The sequence below is a fragment of the Malania oleifera genome, chromosome 5, assembly GCF_029873635.1.
Source record: "Malania oleifera isolate guangnan ecotype guangnan chromosome 5, ASM2987363v1, whole genome shotgun sequence".
In the NCBI taxonomy this organism is placed as follows: Eukaryota; Viridiplantae; Streptophyta; class Magnoliopsida; order Santalales; family Ximeniaceae; genus Malania; species Malania oleifera.
The window spans coordinates 13,297,088-13,316,214 of NC_080421.1; positions in this window are offsets into that span (position 1 = coordinate 13,297,088).

Consider the following 19,127-nt stretch of genomic DNA (forward strand, 5'->3'; position numbering starts at 1 on the left):
AACCGACAATCTCGGCGCCGTGGTCCAACTCCGACGGCACGACGTTGGGTATGGAGCTAAACCGCATGTTCGGCGGCAGTGGCAGCGCAGCTCGCTCTTCGGGCCGAAGAGGCAGTCGACCCATTGGTACTCCCTCATCAATGTCTCTGTTTCCAAGTTTATGTGTAGACAAAAAAACATTGAACTACTCAAATTTATTTTCAAAAATTTTCTTGCAAGTCAGGCTGGGCAATTCGTTTAAACTTTTTTTCCACGAGAAGCTTGCTCAGGTCTGTCCTCATCTTTCCCCCTTTTGTTTCAAGTTTCTTCCCCCATTTTGAGTATGGAATCAAAAGAGAAAAAAAGCCATTGAAAGTCCTAATATATGTTGCCTACCGCCTGTTTGTTGTAATGTTTAGCTCAATGTATGTTCGATTATGTTGCCTACTACCCATTGACTTTATGTGGTTGCCGGAGATTTTCTGAAAATGAAACCCAAAACAGAGCACATGGAATATAAGCAACAGAAAACAAACTTTTTGGCTACCGGAGATTTTCTTCTGCGTTGGAGATTTTGATGGCTGGTGGAAATTTTGTTTTGAAAAATGAACCTGCTATTGAAAATTTGATCTTTCAAAATTTTGTCCCAGTCGGAGCTGGATCGCGGGGCCAGCATCACTGGCTTCGTCAAGGCCATCAAGACGAAGATGGAGTCGCTGGCGACTGGGTGATGGAGATTGGGAATCGCAGGATTTTCCGGCGGCGTTGCTGTGCACTTGTCGGCGTCAGTGTTTTGGATGAACAGCGTTAGCTTCAGAGTTTTTCCCCATTTTATCCCTTTCTTTTTAAAATATATTATATAATACCTTTTTTGGGAAAATATTTCCCTGAATAACCCTGACGTAATCTCGCTACTTCTACTTGGAGTAGCGAGATTTAAACAAATCTCGCTAATTCAAGTAGCGAGATTTGGCACGTGTCATTTCCATAAAAAAAAATTATTAATATATTTTTTAAAAAAATAAAAATTCAGAAAATAAATTATTCTGCGTAATAAATCAGGAAATAATTTATTACGCAGAATAATTTATTTTCCGATTTATCATTTTTTAAAAATATATATTAAAAAAATTTATTGTATAATAAATTGAAAATTTGAACTTTATTTTAAATTACTAATTTTAATTGTACCTGAAATTAATATATATATATATATATATTTATATATACTGACAGTTTGTTAAAGGGATAGAAAATATAACGTTCAAAAATATTATTCATTTTTTTAAAATCTTTAAAAATAATAATATATATTTAGAGTTTGAAATTTAAATTATTAATATGATTTTTATGTATTGTACAAAAATAAATAATTTTTTTATAATTTTACCCAAATATTAATTTGACTCTCGAATTCAAATTCCCAAATATAATTTTATTTTAATTATTAACTGGTTTTTTATGATCGATGAATAAAAAAAATCAAAGTAAAAAGTTGATTTTTTTAAGGGAAAAAAAAAAAAGTGTGTTGGCTTTTTTGAGGTTAAATATTCTTAAATCAAAGATTTGTGTAATTAATGTATTTATTTGTGAATTCTAATTATGTCGGAAACTCTTTCTAAGACTATTTTTTAGGTGTTTTCACTTATTGTTTTGTTCAATTAATAAAAAAAAATGAGAGAAGATTAAGATATGATAATTATGTATACATTTATTATTCAAAGTAAAGATGAATTATCTTTATTATAAGAGATGAGAAAAAAAAATGTTAAAGACTTGCTTAGTTGTGGAAGATATTTTTTATTTTCTAATATTTAAAATTTTAAAAAGTTATAAAAATTTAGCTTTTTTAAAAAAATATTTTGAATATACATATAAAAAAGGTATAGAATTGAGTGTAAATACCCAGAAAATATAATAAGTAAAAGAAATTGAAAAAAATAGATTTTTGGCTGAGAAAGGAGAAAAATCGGCGACGATTTTCTGGAGAGGAGAGAAAACCGGTGGCAGTTTTGGGGATTTGTAATGTGACGGTAAATAAAATTCATTTCAAATTCTAAATAATTCTCTTTACATTTTGTTAATTTATTATTTATTAAATATAATTCCGCCTAATTATCAACAAGACATTTAAACTATGATCATTTGTTAGCAATTTTTAAAAATTAAATTGTCGTATCCAAAATAATATATGAATCGCTTTAATTTAAAATTTTAAACAGAAGATAGTGCTTTTGAGATTTAGTGAAAATATAAAAATATATATTTTAAAATTTTGAGATTTGTTCAAAAATATATATATTTATCTTTATATTTAATATGAAAATATATATTTAAAAAAAATTATTCTACGTAATAAATTATTCTGCGAATAAATCGGGAAATAATTTATTACGCAAAATAATTTATTTCCTGATTTATCATTTTTTTTAAAAAATATATTAAATAATAATTTTTTTTATGGAAATGACACGTGGCAAATCTCGCTACTTCAAATAGCGAGATTTCGCTACTCCAAGTAGCGAGATTACGTCAGGGTTATTCCGGGAAATATTTTCCCGGAAAAGGTATTATTTAATATATTTAAAAAATAAAAAGTTAAAATGGGAAAAAACTCGTTAGCTTCACGTGATTATTTTTTCGGCATGAGCCACGCGTCATGCATCTAGTAGGACGGGCGCCGGGTATAATTTCCCCTACTTCACCATGGTCATCTGAGCTCTGACATTTTCATCTGGTGTGGTATAGTGGTGCGAGTGTGGGTATTCCCTGCGACACTATAAAATTCAATTTTATCTGCGTTGGAGAAAATGAATTTTAGGGTGCGAACTAGATTAGAGTAAATTTGAAAAAAGATTTTTTTTTTTTTCAGTATAAGAAAATAGGCTCCGTAATACATGGCCAATATGTTATAACATTATTAAATATAATAAAAAACATTAATAATGATGATTTAATATTTATATTAAAATATTAATAATGATTTCATAATATTAATATTATTTTTTAAATTTATGTAATGTATACTATATTATATTAATATAAATTATCATAATAAGTATTGTGCTCGGAGGAATTAAATTTAATTTCAACGTAAAAATCAGGAATTAAATAAATAAATGGATCATAAATGATCCTACCCATTTTGATCCTACTCGTCTTAATCTCTATTTATCCATTTAACATGTCTAAATTATGTGGGTCAAAATCATAAAAGGAGATTTGAGGGGTACAGATTATTATTTACGCAGTTTTGCATTGTTTTAATTTAATTTTGGTCTAAATTCATAGCTCAAAATTCATACTTTCAAATCTAAGTGGGAAAATTTTGATTCATCTCTAATAAGCAAACAATTTCACATAAAAGAAAGTATGGCAGAATGAGTAATTGTAGTAAGAAAATTCTACTATTGATTTTAGTGAAAGAAAAATATAGGAGGCATTAGAAATTTTAATGATGCATATGCATTCCTAAAATATTTGCAATATATGTTCTGCTAACGACAAAACAAGACTTCTAGTTTGTTTTTTCTAAAGTATCTAATGTGCTTCCTATACATAATCCTCTATTGGAATTCCTGATACTATTATCTAGATAACAAATCAGGGAAGGCAGCTCCATCTTCTCTTAACTTCTATCAAGAACATAAACTTTGAATCCTCTGTTAACTAATAGGGCTCTGCAAAGTGTCTTCTAGGTCGGTTCCTATCGAAAAGTAGTATAAATAGAAATTGTTCTACAATAAATGTGACAAAATTAATCATCACTTGCTCAGTCACGCTCAATTTGTGGAGTCACTTGCTTAGTCACACTCAATTTGTTGCCTAGCATTGACAAATGGCTAGTCCTCTATTGGGGTGGATCGAGTCATAATCACACACAAGTAAAAAATAAATAACAAAAATGGAACACTGTATTTATGTGGTTCGGCTGAATCAACCTACATCTATGGAGTGAACACCAAATCACTGTAACCGGGAGAATAATACAAGGAAGAGGAGGCTACTGCCTTCAACTCAACTCTCTCTCTCTCTCTCTCTCTCTCTCTCTCTCTCTCTCTCTCTCTCTCTCTCACACCACACTCTCTGCTCTGCTCACACAACTCTACACTATCTGCACACACTTCCACCCACATATATATACACAGATGGGGGGTAAAATTCAAAGGGGGTGGCTGCAATTTCAGCATGGTCGGCAGAGGTTGGTGGCCGCTAGTTTCCAACGTCAACGAATGTGACTGGGTTGGTGCGGCTACCGACAACTCCACACTTACAATCTCAACATCCTTGTTTCCTTTCTCCAAATATCAATTTGCTTCTTAAGCTTATTGCCCATGTTTACAAAAATTAAAAAAAAAAAAAAAAAAGATCTTACTATAATCATCTTGAGTCTCCTCCTATTCATGTAAAACCTATGAGTTCTTATTACTAATTTTATAAACTAATTTTTTTAGTAGTTGAAATAAAGTGAATTATATTTCACTTTGTTTTTTATCTATTCTTTCTTGATTCGCATATTTATTAATAATTTTATTTCAATTAATAAAAATTAACATAAGGTCATCCATTCCACAAAAAGGCAAGAATGTCCAGGAGAAACCAAAGTGCATATTTTAACATAAACAATGTAAATGAGAAATACATTGTTAGAATCAGAGAAACGATTGAAATGTAAAGCTTAATTGATTATTTATATATATGTGTACGCACGCACATAGATTGTCACAATATCTTCAACTATCATACTCTTCTCAATCAAACTTAATATTAAAATATCTTCCTTGAATCTACTTTAAAATATAAACTTGGATTAATAACAAAGGAAAATTAAGATCACAAACAAACAAAGGAAAACCAACAATAAATATAGAGAGCAAAGCAGCAATCACAACAATAACAAATAGTTGGAACAAATCAGGCACTTAACTCTGGTTCCCCAAATCAAAATCGAAAATTTTGGCGGTTACCACGTGCAAATTTTTCCAAGTTTCCTCCTTTTATATTGAATTCAGAAGGAAATGTGTGGAAGCTGGAGGGATGATATGTATGCTGTGGCGATAGCTATGATGGTCACAAACAAATCATAGCTAGCCACTTACCCATAGCTAACTAGTTTGGAACCAGATCTACATCCCGCTTAAATTTAAGAGTAATGCTATGTGAAATTTCTGATAACCACCACAAACCCACTTGTCACACATAGATTGGAAGGAGACAACAATGCATAGATTGAAAAGAAAGAGTAGTGCATAGACTCCTAGTTCATCTTGTATGCGTAATGTGGCCTATAATAGTTACAAGTTGTAACTGACTCGTAGTGCTATGTCCTTGAAAGGGAAAATTGGATCAACTTGGATATTATCTTATCAACAAGAAGAGGCCCATATTATTGGATTAGTGTAACAATGTGATGAATAATATCTTTTATTCATACACCCCATCCACTCTATATATCATCAATGTATTAAGTAGGAGTTGCCAACTAGGGGCAGGAACAATATTTGATTTGGGCAGGAATTTATAGGCGCCAGCTAAAGGTGGTGCAACTTAAGAACCAAAAGATAATTTGGTAAATATGAGCGATAAAAATATAACAATTTCTTACCATGGTAAACTGTGAAGTGCTACTCAACACCAATTAGGGGAAATTATATGCTACAATAGTGCGCGTAGACACATAAGTAGCAGAGATCCACTTTCATCGTCTTCTTCGTCTCCACTTTCATCATATTCTTCATCTTCTCATGGTCTTCCTCCTTCATATATGCTGCCTTTGCTACCTACTTCGTACTCTATATCATCATTAAAATATATGTACTTATAAATTAAAATATATTATTTAAAATCAGCTCCAATTATATATATAACTATTTTGATAGAAAACAACCAAACAATTTGCTCACATTAAAAAAAAAAAAAAACTAAGTATGAAAAAAGTAAAGAGGGTGGGGGCTTTATATAGGAGGGGGAGAAACCCCCTTCCTCTTGGTTTCCAATGTGGGGTGAGGTAGAAGGCCACACATTACGTTGAATTATATCCCACGTTGAGGGCCAATCTATATTAATCCAAGTGTGAAATGCAGTTTCCACCCAATTTATCAAAAAATGTTCAAAAAAAAAATTTATTTATTGAAACTATTTAAACAAAGATATTTTTTTTAAAAAAATAAAATTAATCTAAAATTACTTTTTTAGACAAGTATTTTTTCATAATTTTTTTAAAAAAGAGTTATTTTCCTTCAAACAAAGTAATTTGAAATTTTTTTTTTTTTATAAAAAATAAGTACTTATTTAAGTATAAACCAAACACCTTTTTATTGACATGAGTAGTTATAAAAAATAGTTTTATGAGAAGTACTTATTTTTTAAGATGTTCCAAATGGGGACAGAACAGTAAGGGTGTTGGAAATTGCACCCACTTAGCATGGTATATGTCCAAATAATTAAGATTTGGAGGATTAATTAATTTTTTAAATTTTATTCATTAGGTGGTAAACTCAAATAAATAAGATTAGATTATTAGATTTCTATTGAAATTTTATGAAAATTTCATAAAATTATTACGTCCTAATTGAGATGAACCCTAATTTTTTTTATATATATTAAACCCTAATTTGTTGGAAGAATGAGTTTCAAGGGAGAAATTTTTAATTGCAGCATTGATAAGTAGATTATGGAGCGATTTCAAAACATAAAATCCTGTCGACAATTATGAGGGGCATCTTTTTTTCAAAATAAATGTAGTGAAAAGTTGGTTTTTTTCTTTTTTTTTTCTTTTTTTTTTCTTTCTTTTTGTTTTGATTAGTACTCCATTGCTATAACTAAATTAAAAATACAATGGTTTATGATTATAAATAAATAACTGTAAAAAATAAATAATTAAAATTAAATTATGCATATAAGCTTCAACCTATCTCAATTGGAAATAAAAATTATTTCTAGTACAAGGATAGTTATGATTCTAAAATTTCAATAAAAAATGAAATGGAGATATATATATATATATATATATATATATATATATATATATATATATATATATCTGTGTGTGTGTGTTTCTATACGCACGTATGTGTATATGATATACATAAAATTCATTAACAAGGTGGTAAATTTACTAATTTATCTTTTGACTGTAATTATTAACTTTTAAGTCCAATAGGACATTTTACATGTTTATCGTCTAATTAGTACTGACTTAATATAAATATATGATTTAATGGTACGATTAAAATTTAAAATAGTCATAACAACTTTAGAATTTTTTCCCATGCATCCAATGTTAATTAATGGTTGATTTCATGAAACATAAATTATACAACTGTAAATATGACTCATATGGTGCACTCCTATACACACAATAAATTAAAATAGAAATATGAGAAAATACAAAAAAAAAAAAATATGCGATTCAATAAGACCCATTTATTTAAGAAACCTCTCTAAAAATCTCTACTATGTAGTGATCCTAAAAAAAATAAAACTAAAAAATAAAAAAAATAAAAAATAAAAAAATTATTATTAAAAAAAATTAAAATTAAAATTTAAAAATAAATAAATAAATAATTAATAATTATTATTAAATAAATAAAATAATATTATAATAATATATATATATATACCCCGAAGGATTTAAGAATCCTTCAGGCAAAGTAAAGACACAAAGTCCCCCCCCCCCCTCTCGTCTCCTCGTCTCCTCTCTCCCACTCTGCTCCATCTCGTCTTCGTTACTTGACCGATCAAAAATCCAAAAATATTGTTGGACTCTACTCGCCGCCACCGACATTTCTACTGGAGTGGATCTGTTGTGGGAGCTGCATAGGCATATCTCCTAGGGTAAGGCCGAATATCAAACTTACCTCAATTTCTTTTAAACTATGAGCTCCATTAGCGAACCAAAATTTTCAGGAGACTCGTGGGGAAATTATCTACAATCTAGTCGGAGCAGGGTTTTGAATTGGAGCTCCAGGGTACCAATCCTAAATTGGGGGTAAGTTTAATAATTTAAGCTTTTATTAGGCTATTTAGGGTATTCAGAATCTAGGAAAATTAAAAAAAAAAAAAAATTACTCTAAGGATTGTGACGAATAATGTAGTGAAATTTGAATTTCAGGATTTCAGGGGTTTTTGAACACCTAGGGCGTAGGCTGGGGTATTATCGGGTTTTTTTAGGAATCAGGTAAGGGGATTAAGTTAAGTCAGTAATTTTATGAAATTTGAATCTATTTAACTATTATGTTTATAAAAATTTATAGAGGTGTAAATTTATATATTTATTTATTTATTCATTTGGGAATTTAAAAGCTATTTTGAAAACCAACCGTTCGAAATGGGTTTTACAAACGTAGGATATATGGTATAGTATTTTTTTAATAAAATGAACGGTGGAAAGTTTGTTTATTTATATGGATATGTTAAAATGTGAAAATTTATGTGGTAGATGATATAATTTGTATGGATTATTGTATATCTGGATTTGAGATTTTGAAATACTAAATTGTTTGAGAAATATTGGAATTGTTGTGAAAAAAATACTAGAAATGCTTGTGAAAATACTTGAACTATTTATGAAATGTAGGAATTTGAACTAACGGCCAGTGGCCGGGTATTATTTGATTGGCCAAGGGCTAAGATTATTATTTGACGGCCGAGGGCCGAGTTTTAATTGATGGCTATATACCAGATTGTATTTTTGGTCGGGGGCTGGGTTTTTGGAATAACAAGAAATATATGTAAAATGATATTTTAAATAATATTTTCTGTTATCTAAATTGCATGATATGCTTTAGGAACCTTGGGGACTAGTGTAGTGTGAGTACGGTACCGTTGCTAAAGATTTGTTATGTGGCCGTGTGCGCCCACACCTGTGCTAAGAGGTGTAGAGTGGCCTTGTCCGATTTGCCTACATGAGGAGAATGCACCCCTAGGTGAGGGCAATCAGATCAGCAGTTGGAGGTGCGTGTACCCGCGGAGTATGTTAGCGGAGAGTATAGATGACTACTGTCTGGGTGGATCCCCTAGGACATTAGTCCAGCCTTCGCACAACCCGTGCCATGTGGATGTAAATGGTGTATTTGTCACAGGGAGCGTCTTATATGCATATCTATTAATTTATGTGAATATAGTTAATTAATAAGATAACTTCGAGGGTTTACTAAGAAATGTGAGTACCCTGGTAGCAGTAATGGTATTAGAGCAAAGGGAAGTTACTTGTATGGGCGGGTAATTTTCCCTATCCTCGGCTAATTGTGTGTGTGAGTGTAAAATAAGAATGTTTTCATAAATGTATTTATCTACTTAGTAAATTGGTTATTTTCTATACACTAAATGCATGTTGGCCACACACTGACATTAACTTAGTCGTTCCTTTGCTGAACTGTGTCTCACCCCTACTTTACAAACTGTCTTTTCAAGAAATCCTATAGATCGGGTCTAGCAGGCTAGAGGATAGGGAAAATTTTGTTTTTGTTTAGTTTTGTGGCATGTAATTATTTGAAAATGGATATATTTGCGTATAAAGATAATTAGAACTCTAGTGATGTAATTTGAAGATTTTGTATTTTATTTCCGCTGCGTATGTGTATTTTATATTTGATGAATAAGGTATCAGGTACATTGACGTCACTAAAGTAGCACTCTGGGCTCACGTGGCAGGTCGGGGTTGTTACAGGTGGTATCAGAGCCTAGGTTTGTTAGGTTCTGCAGACTTTGAGGATTGATAATTACCAAAGTATAGGTTGAGATAAGATTGGGATAGGAGTGGGTAGGTTAAGATGAATTTTGATCTGGAAGCTTGGAGGTAGAAATCTATTGACAGACTTCTGTGATTTTCTGAATCAGTCGCGAGTTTTAGAAAATCATGTTAAATCCATTGATGGTTTCATTTCTAGGTTGAGGGACTTGAACTCAGGAAATTTAGGTTGAAATGTTAGTATGAGTGGGTATGTGTGTGAAGTTAATGTTAGGATGAAGATTTTTACCTCAATGATTTTGTGATAGAATGGGATATGTATTATTAAATTAGAACCTATATATTATATCAATTCCATTATTCCATAGTTGCATTGATTATGTTAAATGTGAAATTTCTAAGTCGGGTTATATCCTATTTACATACTGTTAGGTAGTGCCATTGTATTATTTGATTTAGGTGCAACCCACTCATTTGTGTCTCGGGGATTTGTTAAACTATGTGGGTTAGGGGTTCAACTATTAGAGACAGAGTTAGTAGTGGGCACACCGATAGGGTCAATGTTAGTATGTAGTAAGGTGATCAGAGATTATCCAGTAGAGATTCAGGGGAGAGTGCTGCCTGCTAGTTTGATAGTCCTTGATATGCATGGTTTTGACATTATTCTGGGTATGGATTGGCTAGGATCCAGCTACACGAGCATTGACTGTCACAGGAAGGAGGTGGTATTCAAACCTCTTGGGGAGCAGGAGTTTGTATTTGTTGGGTCTTGTGTGCGTTCGACACCATGGATCCTTTCGGCTATCCAGGTAAAGAGGTTACTTTTGGGGGGTTGCCAGGGTTACTTTGCAATGGTAAAGCGCCGAAGAAGGAACTTAAGTTGGAAGATAACCTAGTGATAAAGGAGTTCTATAATGTTTTTCCAGAGAATTTACCGGGGTTGCCTCTTGATCGTGAGATGGAATTTGCAATTGATCTGATCCTAGGTACAACACCAATCTCCAAAGCCCATACAAAATGGCTCCAACTGAATTAAAGGAGTAAAAGGAGCAACTACAGGAGCTTCTAGACAGGGGGTTTATTAGACCGAGTGTATCACCCTAGGGTGCACCGGTGTTGTTTGTGAAGAAGAAGGATGGGTTGATGAGGATGTGCATCGACTACCAAGAGATTAATAAGGTAACAGTGAAGAACAAGTATACATTACCCCGAATTGACGACCTGTTTGATCAGCTTTAGGGTATGCAAATTTTCTCTAAAATCGATCTACGATCTGGATATCATCAGGTGAAGGTTAGATCAGATGATGTATCGAAGACTGCTTTTCAGACTCGGTACGACCATTACGAGTTCTTGGTTATGCAGTTGACGAATGCTCCAGCGGTATTTATGGATTTGATGAACAGGGTATTCCATGAGTACTTAGACCAGTTTGTTATTGTGTTCATAGATGATATTTTGGTTTACTCGAGGAGCCTTGAGGAGCATGAAGCTCATCTGAGACTAGTACTTCAGGTGCTCAAGGAAAAGAAGTTATTTGCTAAACTTAAGAAGTGTGAATTATGGCTAGAGCAAGTTGCATTTCTAGGTCATGTGGTATCCAAGGAAGGGATTTCAGTGAATCCGCGCAAAGTGGATGTTGTAGTTGACTAGGCAAGGCCGAAGAACGTGTAGGAAGTCAGAATTTTTCTAAGTCTTTCCGGATACTACCGCTGATTTGTCGAGGGGTTCTCCAGATTATTAGGGTCTTTGACACGACTCACGAGAAAGAATGTGAAGTTTCACTGGACCGACGAATATGAGTAGAGCTTCTAGGAATTGAAGCAGCGACTAGTCACTACCCCAGTGTTGACCCTTCCATCAGGTGAGGGTGGATTTGTAATTTACAATGACGCATCACAAAAGGGACTTGGTTATGTTCTAATGCAGCAGGGGAAAGTCAATGCATATGCGTCTCGTTAGTTGAAAGAGTACGAAAAGAACTATCCTACGCACGACTTGGAGCTGGTAGTAGTTATGTTTGCATTGAAGATCTAGTGACACTAGATTTATGGTGTAAGGTGCGAAATCTTTACTGACCAAAAGAGTCTCAAGTACTTCTTCACCTAGAAGGATTTGAGTATAACGCAGCGCAGTTGGCTCAAGTTGATAAAATATTACGACTACACCATTAGCTATCACCCAGGAAAGGCGAGTGTGGTAGCCGATGCATTGAGCTGAAAATCTGGGGTACGTCAGCCTCAGTAGTTATGGATTCTCACCATATTATGATGGACCTGGAGAGGTTGGGTGTAGAATTAGTAGAAGGGAATCATCAGGTGTTCATTTCTAGTTTGGTGGTTCAACCGACTTTACGGGAGAAAATTAGAACAGCTTAGTTGAAAGATGCAGAGTTGATGGAGATAGTAAAGAAGATACAGGATGAGCAGCACACAGACTTTAATGTTGCTGAGGATGGAGTTCTTAGATTTTACACTCAATTGTGTGTGCCAGATGATGCGGAGATAAAGAGGACGATTCTGGGGGAAGCTCACCGTTCTCTCTATACTATTCACCCGGGTAGCACGAAAATGTATAGAGACTTGTGAGAATTGTTCTAGTGGAGTAACATGAAGAGGGAAATTACTAAATTTGTGGGTCAGTGCTTGACATGTCAGCAGGTGAAGGCAAACATCCCTATGTGGAAGTGGGAGCATATCTTAATGGACTTTGTATCGAGATGACCTTCATCGTTGCATGGGCAGAATGTCATATGGGTAGTGGTTGACAAATTAATGAAGACTGTCCATTTCACTCCTATTAGAACTAGTTATTCCATGGATAACATAACAGAACTCTATGTTCAGGAGATAGTCAAAATACATGGCGTGCCCATGTCAATCGTTTCAAATCGGAATCCGCAGTTCACTTCCCGTTTTTGGAAGAGTTTATAAGGAGCGTTGGGTTCTCAACTCACTTTCAGTACTACATTTCACCCTTATACGAATGGACAGTCTGAACGAACCATTCAGATTCTCGAGGATATGCTACGGGCATGTGTGTTAGATTTTGGGGGCATTTGGATCTGATATCTACCATTGGTTGAGTTTGCATACAATAACAGTCACCAGACCAGTATTGGAATGACACCATATGAGGCTTTGTATAGTCGTCGGTGTCGATCTCCAATGTATTGGGATGAAGTAGGCGAGCGGCAGATTTTGAGACTAGAACTTGTTCAGCAAGCCTCTGCAAAGGTCAAACTTATCAGGGAAAGGATTAAAGTAGCCCAGAGTTGGCAGAAGAGTTATGCGGATACTCGCCAACAGGAGTTAGAATTCGAAATAAGGAATATGATATTCTTGAGGATTGCTCCGATGAAGGGAGTGATGAGGTATGGAAAGAAGGGCAAGTTGAGCCCTAGATACATTAGACCGTTCGAGTTTCTGAAAAGGATTGGTTCGGCGGCGTACAGGATAGCACTACCCCCAACAATGTCCAGGATACACGACGTGCTTCACGTGTCCATGTTGAGGAGTTACGTTCCAGACCCCTCGCATGTGATTAATTATGAATTATTGGAGATCGGAGATACTTTGGCATACTAGAAGGTACTAGTTCAGATTTTGGATTGAAAAATACAGGAACTGCGTACTAAGGATATACCGTTAGTGAAGGTGCTATGGCAAAATCATGCAGTTGAGGAGGTTTCTTGGGAGTTGGAAACGGAGATACTGTGACGACCTGCTTAATTTTCACATTTTTTTAATATATATTTTTAATATCATAAATCCCAGATTAGCATATCATAATCTACCTGGACCCGTGGGTACCAGAGATACATCAAAACACACAACGGAAGCCTAAACAGCAACAAACATACAATCACAATATTATAAATTCGAAAACATCCATCACATTACCATAAATACCAGAGTCACAATATCCACTGTATTTCAGTATATATACATCTCAAAAACAAAATCTAGGGATATTTCCCACCAAAAATCCAACAGTTCCTACTGAAACTTACCCTTAAAAAAACAGGGCAGACAACAGTTTTTGGTCAGCGGGGCTTTTCCCGCTCTCCTATCTGGAGCTCCTAAAATATTTATAAAATTTTGGGGTAAGATATCTCTCAGTAAGGGAAATAAACTAATACCAGTGTGTGGTAACGTGAGTATTCCGTGTTATACATATATCATACAGAACATTTTCAGTAATTGTTATATCAAATCTGGGAAAACATATATATCATTAAAACATGGTAGAACATACTGCATTTTCATAAACATATTTCTTCTCATATAATAATAATAACACAAAAACATTCCTAGTAGGTTAACTGGCTGTTGTCATGTATTACCCCCACATGACTGGGTTGTGCGGCCCGAAGGCAAGACCTGACAATGGTTGGCTGACCACCACCAAGTCAAAAGTACGGTCTGTAAGTCAGATGAGTCTGCCAAACCTGGTCCGTATACCAGGGGCGCTTACACACTTCTTAAAAACCACATCGACCATCCAATCTCACACCACTCCGTACTACGGCGTTAACACAAATATCATGATCACAAAGACCATGGACACATAGCAACAGTACTGTGCAAGTGCTAGCATAGACGAAGCCAACCAGGTTCTGATATCATAGAACATATATTGAAACTGTGATACATGGATATCTCATATCATTAATTATCAGATCAATCATATCATTTTTCATATATACATATATCATGAAAATCATCGGCCCGTACGCCGGTATTACACATTTTATCATAGCTCGGCTTGTACTCCAGCAAATCATAGCATAGCCCGTACGTTGAAAAATCACATCATAGCACGGCCCGTACGCCGGCAAACATATCATAGCACAACCCGTACGCTGGCAAATCACATCATAGCATGACCCGTACGCTAACAAATCACATCATGACACGACCTATACGCCGGCAACTCACGTCATAGCACGGCCTGTACACCGGCAAACATATATAAAAATCTCGGCGTGTATGCCGGTTTTCCCATTATAAAAATCTATATCATAATCCCATTCCAGAAAAAAGTATTTCATAACATTTTATACTCATGCCACACTGAATAGATTTTCTGCATATTTAACATACCATCATTTTAACTGTATTTTCCCAAATATAAATCATATATAAATATATTCATTTCCCTAAAATCAAATTCTATAATAATATACATACATTTTTCATAAAATACTAGCTTAGTTTATTCCCTTACTTGACTACTGAGAAAGCCCCCAAAATATTCTAGTCTAACTGTAACGACCTGCTTAATTAACATTTTTTTTTTCCATTGTAGTAATTAACATACTTTGATACCATAGTATTAACCTAAGCAGCAGGAAGCAGAAGTCATACAAACACAACCATAAACCACTATATACAATACCAGAGTTCTTAAATGTTTTCCAATATATACAAACATAACTACATTCCCAAAATATCCTCAACTAGTGAGGGCTATACAAAAATGCTCCTAAAAATGATACTCACTCTTGGTCAGGACGCTACTGAAGCCCTTCTATTTGCGAGCCTGGTCTGCTCGCCTACTTGGATCACCTGAAAAATATATCAACATTGGGATGAGCCAACGCTCAATAAGGAGAAGTCCCAAAATATCCTCAACTAGTGAGGGCTATACAAAAATGCTCCCAAAAATGATACTCACTCTCGGTCAGGACACTACTGAAGCCCTTCTATTTGCGAGCCTGGTCTACTCGCTTACTTGGATCACCTGAAAAATAAATCAACACTGAGATGAGCTAACGCTCAGTAAGGAGAAGTATGCTATTACTAGTGTGTGGCAAATGAGCTACTCTATATATATATATATATATCATGAAATCCGTTTCCATATAAACATGAATAGTTGAATGCAAAGTACAGTACCAATAATAAAAAACACCACCCCTTTTCCCTATTGCTTAACATACATTATTATGGTTATAATTCAAATTACTTCTAGTACATAATTAGAGTCCCTGTTTCTGTAAATCCGTACGTATATAATAATAACTGAAACTGTTTCCTGTGGCTATCTGTGTCATGACATGCCCCTCATGACGAGGTTGTGCAGCCCGTAGGCTGGATTTACCCTGACTGGCCAACCAGGAATAAATCACTGAACTCCGTCAGTCGACCTGCCCACCCCAACCCATATCTAAATGGGGAGCCTAACCTCTTCAAGGGCCTAGGTGGTCGACCGTATCACGTATTATCTGAATAGGTGGTTGCACTCATAAAGTAACGTAGTATCTGTAGCAACGGTACCGTGCTCTGAAGCTACAAGTCCAACAGGGTCTGATATCGTATAATATATTTCTACATACATGTCTATATGATTTACCATAATTCTGAAGTACTGAAATAACCATGATGCTGCATAACGTACTGAGGTCTGAATAATCATAACATGGAACTGTATATTCGTAATACTGGAATTCGTATAATCATGGTACTGAGATTTGTATAATCATGGTACTAAAATCCGTAAAATCATGGTACTGAAGTTCACATAATCATAATACGTAAATCCGTAAAATCATGGTACTAAAATTCATAAAAATCATGAAGCTAGCATTTGTAAAACATATCCCTTACTACATACATATTCACAAGCCACATTATACTTTAATACATAATTTTTGTAAATAAATAAACTGTATAATATTTAGAAATATCCTAGCATAGCATATTTCCCTTACCTTAACTTTGAAAAGCCCCTATAGAAAACTGGCCTAACCCAGCAGGGCCTTATACACAACACCCTAAAAACAATATTTTCCAGAACTAAACATCAGTATTTTTCCGTCTATATCACTTCATATAACTACCAAAAAGCCAAAAACTAGCTAAAAGTCCTTACCTTGAATTTGGGATGATTTCCAACTCCGATATCCCGACGATCCGCTCCGGTAGATGCGTAGAGAACTCCGCCAAGAGCGTCGTGGTTACCTCGGATCGTCGATCCGGCAACTGGCTTGATGAGGAGAGAAAGAGAGAGAGAGAGAGAGAGAGAGAGAGAGAGAGAGAGAGAGAGAGAGAGAGAGAGAGAGAGAGAGATAGAGAGAGAGAGAGGAGAGAGAGAGCGGCAAGAGAAATGAGAATATCTTGGTTTTTCCTCCTTATATACTGCCAAATTCGTCAACAAGGCCCGACACTTCGTCGACGAGTCCTTCATTAAATTCGTCGACGAAACCTTGTATTCGTCGACGAAATTTAGGCTGCCTCAGAACCCCTCTCGGTACTTTCTCGTCGACGAAGCCCTGTGTTCGTCGAGGAAATTCTGAACACCTTCGTCGATGAAACCCTGTGTTCGTCAACGAAACTTGGCAATTTCTGAAATTTTGATTATTTAATATATTCTCCAAAATGCCTTCTTCTGTTTCTTTTTCTATTTTCTCTCCCTCTTAATTATTAAAATGCTATTATTCGAGTCACTACACTAACACCCGAAGGATTTCCTGGCCAAAACCCTAAAATTGAAAACTCCCAGTATTAAACTTCAGTATTTCCACATGTATATCTTTTTTTATAACTATCGCAAGATCAAATTTGGCTTAAAAAGTCTTACCTCAACTCAAGGATGATTTCTAACTTACTTTCGCCAACGATCCGCCCCGAAAGATTTGGAGAGAACTTCCCCAAAAGCGTCGTGGTGGCTTCGGATTGTTGATCCGGCATAAATTTAGCTCGAAATCGACAAAAGAGAGAGAGAGAAACGAAGGGGAGAGAGAGAGAGAGAGAGAGAGAGAGAGAGAGAGAGAGAGAGAGAGAGAGAGAGAGAGAGAGAAGTGTTAGCTTCTTTAGAAAGTTAAAAATCCGGATTTTGATATTTATAGAGCAGGGGATTCGTCGACGAAATTCAGTTGGCTCAAAATCTCCCTCGGTATTTCCTCTTTGACGAATCCTCTATATTTGTTGACGAATTCTCTTATATCCTCGTCGACGAATCCCCTATATTCGTCAACGAAGCCTTGATGATTCCCTCGGTTATTCCTTTCAAAATGCAATGTCGTCGACGAAGTCGACCTCCTCCTTCTGTTACTGTTTTCCATTTCCCTTTCTCTTAATTATTTAAATCCCATTATTATTCGGGTCATTACAGATATGTCAGAAATACCTGCAGCTATTCAATGAGGACTAGTGCCAAACGGGTAAGGGTGTGGTTGTATAAAGAGGAATTAGAGTAGGTTGTGTGGTTAGTTTTGTATAGTTTTAATTATAGATAGTCTTTGGGAAAATTTGTTATGATTATTGTAATTTTTCAAAGGCAGCATTATAACCACGGTATTCCTCAACCATAAGTGATGATAGTTAATAAATGTGGGACGGAGCCATTATGTGGGTGGCTATCGACTCTTCTGTAGACAGGGATCGTGAATTAAGGAGATAATTTGTAATAGTTAACAAATTTCGAAGACAAAATTTTTGTAAGGAGGGGAGAATGTAGTGATCCTAAAAAAAAAAATAAAAAAAAAAAATAAAAAATATTATTAAAAGAATTAAATTAAAATTAAATTATTAAAAAATTAAAATTAAAATTTAAAAATAAATAATGAATTAATAATTATTATTAATTAAATAAAATAATATAATAATAATTTAATATTATAATGATATAAATATATATATATATATAAAAGATATACCCTAAAGGATTTAAGAATCCTTCAGGCAGAAGTAAAGATACAGAGCGCCCCCCCCCCCCCCCTTCTCGTCTCCTCGTCTCCTTTCTCCCACTCTCCTCCATCTCATCTCTGTTACTTGGCCAATCAAAAATCCGAAAATACCATTGGGCTCTACTCGCCACCACCGACATTTCTACTGGAGCGAATCTGTTGTAGGAGTGGCGTAGGCATATCTCTTGGGATAAAGTCAAATCTCAAACTTACCTCAATTTCTTTTAAACTATAAGCTCCATTAACGAACGGAAATTTTCAGGAGACTCGTGGGAAGATTCTCTACTATCTAGTCGGGGTAGGTTTTCAAATTGGAGCTCCAAGGTACCAATTATAAATCAGGGGTAAGTTTAATAATTTAGGTTTTTATTAGGTTATTTAGGGTATTCAGAATCTAGAAAAATTTTAGGAAAAATTACTCTAGGGATTGTGACGAATAATGTAGTGAAATTTGAATTTCAGAATTTCAGGGGTTTTTGAATACCTAGGGCGTGGGCCGGGGTATTATCGGACTTTTTTAGGAATCAGGTAAGGGGATTAAGTTAAGTCAGTAATTTTATGAAATTTGAATCCATTTAACTATTATGTTTATATAAATTTATAGAGGTGTAAATTTATATATTTATTTATTTATTCATTTGGGAATTTAACCAACCGTTCGAAATGAGTTTTACAAACGTAGGATATATGATATGGTATATTTTAATAAAATGAACGGTGGAAAGTTTATTTATATGGATATGTTAAAATGTGAAAATTTGTGTG